The sequence below is a fragment of the Polyergus mexicanus genome, unplaced genomic scaffold (genome assembly GCF_030449975.1).
Source record: "Polyergus mexicanus isolate NDT 795.1 unplaced genomic scaffold, iyPolMexi1.0 SCAF_5, whole genome shotgun sequence".
Lineage (NCBI taxonomy): Eukaryota > Metazoa > Arthropoda > Insecta > Hymenoptera > Formicidae > Polyergus > Polyergus mexicanus.
The window spans coordinates 3,409,497-3,417,496 of NW_027223325.1; positions in this window are offsets into that span (position 1 = coordinate 3,409,497).

The window sequence follows — 8,000 nt, forward strand, 5'->3', positions numbered from 1 at the left end:
TCATTTCGTTCTATTATCTAATATCGCAATCGAAATCATCGTGCTTACGAAAGCATCATGCAATGCAATTTCAGTTCAACAGGTGCTTCGTTATTCGCAAAATTTCTGCACGAGCTTCGGGACAATTGGAAGGACACATTCTGAGGAATCAATCTTCGCGAGTGTTAAAAAATATGAAAGGGAAACCGCGAGATGTAAAATTGAATCTGACGTTGACACTTGAGGCACGTGCCGGACTGCACGCGTGGACGAACGCGTAGAGAATGAAGACATCCGTCGCGGAAGGACGGTTGCAGCTGCATCTCGTCGACATGTCGAAATCCAATATCGCAAATCCGAGCATACATACCTACCTACCTACGTCTAGATACCGAGCTGCTAGGCACGCGGTGTTCGTTGCAGCGTAGGGGCGAACAGACAGAAATCCCAATAAATCATCCCGTCACGAGCCGTGAGCCAAGGCGGGGCCTCTTGCTTCGTATTAGCCAATAATAATCCTCTCCGAGGTGGAGGCCATCTTGGATTATACAATGGTTCCTTCCGCTGCAATTCGTATAAACGCAACCTCCGGGTATACCGGACTACTTCTCTCGAAAGGAAGCCAGTGGCGTACTAATCGCGATATCCTCGGTAGAAATCGTGATTTCACGCCGAGGATCATCCACGATGCCCTCGCCGAGATTCTCGCCGATTGACTGTCAGAAGAGAGAGATAGATTCGAATGTGCGTAGACGTGTATGTGTATGTGTGTATGTGGGTGTGGATGTGGGTGTGAGTATGCGGGTGTATACATGTATTGTATGATGATAAGGGGGACACGATATACACATATCCGTTTTTTATACCACATCCCATTTCATATTCAACCACAATTTATTTCTCGTTTTCAAACACAGCTATTATTATAATTAATATAATTATTATTATTATTAATATGGACAGATTCTTATATAATATAATACAATACGGTTTAGACTTGTCGCGCGACACATGATAGCATATAATACTATTATCTACTGTTTCTTCGTCGTCATCGTTTTCGTCATTATACATAATACATACTTCATTCGCGTAAACATCGTTTATCATTGCAATCATCGTCAATATATCGCGTCACTGTCATACTCTTTATGTATACATGTAGTTTACATAATGCGAGACACTACAAAATAACTATATACGTTTGTTGTAGCTGTAATATATATGTATGGTATATATCGCGTATATATATATATTTATATTTAAATATATATTTATATATATATATAATTTATGTGTATATATATATTTATATATATATATATATAGACTCATTTTTATATTTATATCTTTCTCTCTTCGATTTTTATCCTTCGATAAAGTAGTGTTGCCCATGTTTGTTTCGGCTGTTAGGCACACCTGTATTTAAGTATTTCCTCCGCACAATCGTTGGAACGAATGCATTGTACCCGGTCTTTTGTAAATAGGCAATGTATACTCTCTCCCTCTCTCTCTCTCTCTCTCTCTCTCTCTCTCTGTGAATTTGTTATTTAATGTATGTATATGTGCGTATACCTGTGTGTACATATGTATGTGGATGTGTGTGCACGCGCGTACTATGTAGAATATATGATACATATATACTTTGTGTTTTCGGTCGGGGCAATGCATAAACCGTGGTGACTCAAGTGTGTAGCTAAGAGATCGCAAATCTAATCGTATATGTTTTAGCAAAACGTGTTAACGCGGAAACTTTTATAAAATACGACACAGCATCCCGCTTTCATCTAAATAAACCGTGATTTGTCTCCCAAAAATTCTCGTAGCGTATATGTCTGTATCCGGGACTTGTTTCTCGCGCCTGTAAATCAATTTCGCGATCCCCAGTGACCTTGAGTATTTCGTGAAAGTTGCGTAAACACTGCATAAAAATATTTAAGTAATATTGTACAAGCGGAGAACAGCGAGGAGATTAATAAATTCGTTTTTAATGCACGAATTAGAGGCTGCGACAAGACAGTCTTTTTTTTTTTTCAATTTAAATGACTTTTAAAATATCAAGTAATTTTTGTTGCGAATAAATCGTTATACAAAATTCTTTGTTAAAAATTTTTTTATACGATCTGAAATTCACACGCAACACACTGGAGTGACCGTAAGTGGCGTCAGCGGACGACAACGTGGCGGCTCTCGAAATATTGTCATCCTCTTACTCTATATAGTTATTCGTCGAGTCACTGAGTAATTGAAAAGTTACTCGAGAAACTCAACCATGTGTATATCGTTACTATATCGTATCAATAAATAGTAATTAATTAGACCTCTGCTACCGTTACTTTGTAAAGTTTTCTTCTTTTGTTTTTTTAATCTAGTAAACAGGTACCTACTTTACCTACGCGGTATCGTATACAGTGGTCGCGGCTCGCGATTCGATGCCGCGACGTCAGACGTCGCCTTTCAACATTGCCCCGCCGATAATAATAATAACAAAAGAAAAACACACAAGATCTCCATTTTCATGACTAATTATATACAAATGCATCTTGCCTGCTGCGTGTCCTCCAACAGAATGAAACTTAGAGCAACTTCGGAAAATTCTTATTGCTTGCATGTATTTGGATGTTAACTTGATTTTTACAAAGAGAAAGAGTTTTTTTACGAATTAAAGTCCGAGATCGCTCTAAATTGATTCTTAACCTGCGGAAATTGTTTTTTGCCTTTTGAAATAATTATTTTTCAATGTAATAAACGCACAATAGATATCATTAAATAATTATATCTATCGATAAATAATTACGTATCGGTCTGGATATCTTCCTGTTTTTAGCGACTATTGTATACAATATTCTTGTCTCGCGTTTTATACGGAGTCTATCAGTCTTCACATGGCGGAACCTATAATCGATATATGAGACCGCATATCTCACGAAATGTGTTCGAAATATTGTAGCAAAAAGATCGAATTTTTCGTGTTCTATATTTATGGCAATCTCCTCTAATTGCAATTATACGTAAGCGATACATTTATATAATACCTTGATCTCTTCTTTTACATTTACATATACATCGAAATATGATTTAAGTATTAAATCAAGCGAATACAGTAAATATCAGATAATCAATTTAATAGAGTATAAAAATTCATGATAATCGATAATGTTAAAAGATAAAAGAACAATAAAATGTATGGCAATGTATATTAGTGTCTTTTGCCAATTAGGGAATATTGTAAAATTTTATTACCTTTTATTATCTTTTAGTACCTTTTCTAAATAAAATTCTAGTATCTTCATATTCGTTCATGTTAGAAACAATATTGATCAGATATTTCCCAATAATAATTTCAAATCCGATATAGATGGTACAGCGAAGAGGCGAGGGACTTCCACACACAACTTGCTTGTTTATACATTTTACGTATTTTAAATTGAAGTACGATATCTCTCTAAAGGATATACGAAACTAATGACACCTTCCTGAAATGCGACAGGAGGCCAGGAACTGTTCGGCGCATACGCGTACGAGAATGACGCGATTCGTAGCTCTCGCTGATTCAACGTTCGCACGATTAATAACACGATTTTTTGCCGTAATGAAAATCAAGGAATCCAAGCAGAAGTAAAGCATTGAAATACACGAATACGCGAAAATATAGCATGACTCATCGATTTTAAAATCCTCGTTTCGTATCTACATGTGTAATCCAATGAAAATGATTGGATATGCGAGAGTACATCAGCAGCATAGGATTTCGTAATCTCTACCACAATCCATGTGATATTTTATGTAGAGATACTTAAGGAAGAGTTTTAGAGTAATGGTACATATACAAATATACCTACAACTATCTCTAGAATACATTATAAAAAATATTTATTGTATATAATCAATTAAACAAACAGAAAAATTCACTTTGCAGTATACATATGCATGCACATGTACACATATATATATATATATATATATATATATACACATATACATGTTCATGTACATATATATACATATATGTATATCAATAAATATTACTGGACTAAACAATATTGGAGTCTGAGAAAAGTACTTGTTTATTGAAAGCGTTATTTATATTTCTTCGTTTTCTTTGTTCTCTATTTAGTGGTAGCGTTTTGCGCGCATAGCTTAGTTAAAAAGATCGGACTTATATACATTTTTTTCATCGTTTTCTCTCTCTATCTCTCTCTCTCGCGCGCGCGCGCGTATCGTGGACAATAATAAATAAAATTTAAATTGCGCTTCTCTCCCCCCCCCTCCCCCCGCCGTGGTGTATGCTACATGGCGGTATGTACTTGATTCTTTATCTATAGACAGAAAATTTTTCATTCAAATTCACGACCGCCATCATAAATTCACTCTGTGCGACTGACATGCCCGTTTTCACACTTAAATGCTATTTCTTTATTTTACAAATTAGATTTTAGGTGTTATGCTTATCAAGAAATACGAACTATATCTGTTAGTGACATATCCCGTACGTACACACACTGTGTTGCATTTACGTTCAGCTTTAATTCTATCTTTGCATACACTCACGGTACTTGATTTAATTTATGTATATCTGTAATTTTTAATGCGCATATTATATATATATATATATATATATATACACGAGTAAAGATAAAATATATATTTTGCATTTTGCTTCTCCCAGTTAATACTATATGGATTTCACTTCTCGCGTTATATTTATATATATATATATATTTATATATATTTTAATCTAAGCAATAGTTTACTATTCGATAGATACAAAATTTCATTTTTCTTTAATTGTGTTCGCATTCACGGCGATCGCTCACGACGATTACTTTTACAGCATCGACACATCCATCATATTTTTTTAAATGTTTTTATTTAAACGTTAATATTATTTTATTGCACACTATTCGACTTTCTTACACGTTACACAACCGAGTCGGATGTTCATATAAAGAATCCTCGACTTATATGATCGGTATTATATATATATACGTCTCAAATTTGAGTTGCAAACATATACATATACTATAATTTCGACAAAGAGAGTAATGTGAGAGAATAGCAACACGTAAGAAGAATAATAATCTCATAATACATTTCCTTTCCCCTTCTACGTGTCTCGAAATCAAATTTCCAATTAAATCAGCATCTCAAGCGCATGAATTTTTTTTTAGAACGTTGGTCACAGTAATGTAACACGTGATATTATAGTCAAAGGGTAAGAAATACCTTCTTTGTGTCTCGCAAACTCGCATTTCTTTACTATACAAATATTATTATGCGTTCCACATCGATCGCATGCGGATTAATGTACAATTTGGAGCTTACATATGATTTATCCCCACAATAAAATATTCGTTTCGATCGTGAAAGGTTGCACGTTTACGTCTAAATCATTTATCGGCGATATAAACGTGTTTTCTGCTGAAAAAAAAAATCAAAGGCGCGCAAATTTTTATACAACTTAAAGAAATCTCATAAATGACTATAATGTCTCTATATAAAAACAAGTTGCGTAAAATCGTAAAATCGAATAACAAAATATAATGAAAGGGATGTTTCTCTCATGAGACCATGATTGACTACATTACGCGAGCGTATCAAAAAAAAAAAAAAAAAACACGCGCGGCAGCGAGCGACCGCCGCGGATTTTTCGCTTCACATACTTCGTTGCTCCTCAAGGACACACAAAGGGTTTTACATAAATAAATCTCTCGAGAAGGAAAGGCTGGTCAATCGACGCGCGCGAACGCGAGCTAGACCATGTATTACGTATGACGGTTATACACGTTTACGTCACTCACTCCCTTCGCCGCTTTTCTTTCCATTTTTTTTTTTTTTTTTTTTTGATAAATGCAAAAAATGGTAAAGAGTCGATTTATGCAGCAAGACTTAGAAGACTGACCACCTTCGGACATTTTCGATCGTAATTAGCACGCAGTTATCAATATCGTTTATTACGTATATCATTAATTGTCATGTGTATATGTGGGTGTGTATGTGGGTGTGTATACAAGATATACACTAAATAATTATGTCGCGCGCGAATCTAAGTTTACAACACAGCACAGAATTCGCCGCGGCGGAATATGTATCGGCTCGTTTTCCCGGTTGGATCTCCCGATACGGCGTAATCGAATCAATTCATCGAACCAGATCAGACGATCAAGTTGACGAGTGCTCTGATACCGCTTGCCACGCTTAACGTACTTGTTTCAATAGAAATTGGCAAATTGGACTTGCTAATCACATATTTCTTGCGTGCGCGTATCATGTTTTATCAGACAGAAATTAGATAGAAGTATTTCGGATTATTATACACACAGAATGAGCACGCAATAATAATTAACATCTTTCATATTTTTGAAATTACACGAGGAAAATTTGTTGAACAAAAGTATCGCGTTGCATAGAACACAAGTACGATAATGATGTTTTTTTTATTTATGGCTGGAGTTGCTTAGAAAATATAAAAATCATTTTTTTATGAGAATATTTAATTTATATATATATGTACCATATATGTCGGTATAATATATATCAAAATAAAATCCCATAAAAAATCAATACTTTACGAGATATTTCATGATTTATTGTAAGATAGTATAACACATAAATATGTAAAATGCCGCGTAAAGTAGAAATTTTGTAGAAAACAATTTATAAAAGGCGCATTATATATGTATGATGTCACCAAAAAAAAATTTTTTAATTTTTTCACATACAGTGTATAAAAATTTTCAAAAAATGAAATGTAATTATGCGTGCGTTTGAATCGTAACATATATCAAAATAAATGACTTATATATTGCAGAATCTACGTAATCGAAAAATTGTCTTTGGTTAAATTATATTGTTAGCTTGAAGCCACTGTTAAGGTGCCAAGCGGTTTCATGCCGATAGCATTCTGTCCTCTCTATTCCGAAAAAAATACGCTATGTATTACAACACTTGGTAACTTAGCGTCATGTCGCGCGGAGCAAGAGTAAATTTTCGCGATAACTACTAATTGTAAGAAATGAATTGTCACATTCTTTGAGTTATTTGCTCTTACTGTTTAGCAGAGCAAAAAGGAAGAATTGTGACGAATATGAGTATATTATTACATCTGCTTTCAAAGCAATTGTAAAGAAAATAATTTATTCGAGATCACACTGCGTGTCCGACATTGTAAAAGATATTGTACATTATGCTACGTCCATTTATGCATTTTGGAAATTCATTATCAAATATATAAAAAATATTATAATATATAATATTATAATATTAATTATTTTATTTAGTGAAAGAGCCTTCAAATTTATTTAATAAACTAAAATATATAATTCTTGAGCTCGCTGAGAGAAATATTAGAAAATATCCAAATTAAATGTGACTTTTCTAAATTGTCAAAAGTAAAATGAAAATGTTCAAACATCTTTCTCTAGACGGACACACGTTCTTTAGCTACAAGAAAACTGTTTATATACACATTATATTCGTCATTTTGAGCAATATGCGTGATAGGAACAAATTCTTTTTTCAACTATCGGTCATAGATGTGTATTAGCTATCTTTCAAAATTCCGTGCAACTATATTAACAATATATGGAAATAACAATACACGAAAATGTATTCTTCGTAATCATCCCGTCAAAATTTGCTCGAAGCTTACCGGTTTTATTAAACGCGAGTACGCAATTTAACGAGAGACAAAATAACGTAATCGATAATATCATTAGCAATCTTTGTCAAGACTAACCTTGCGATGACGCTGATGAAGAAACGACTCTGCTCCGCCGAAGGGCGCTGTTTTTTTCAAACTCACTCATCATTCAACACTGTAATCCGTTTCAGCCACGGTCATTCTATCGCCTTTTCCCCATACAACATGTCAAAACGTCGTCATAATCCTTATACATTTATACATCAAATTCACTGGTATCCAATATAATTAGTTTTGCACACACTTGTATCACTGTTATCAGGATTGAACTCTCTCTTCGTGATTTTCTTCTTCCGTTTCTACCACACTGCATATTAAC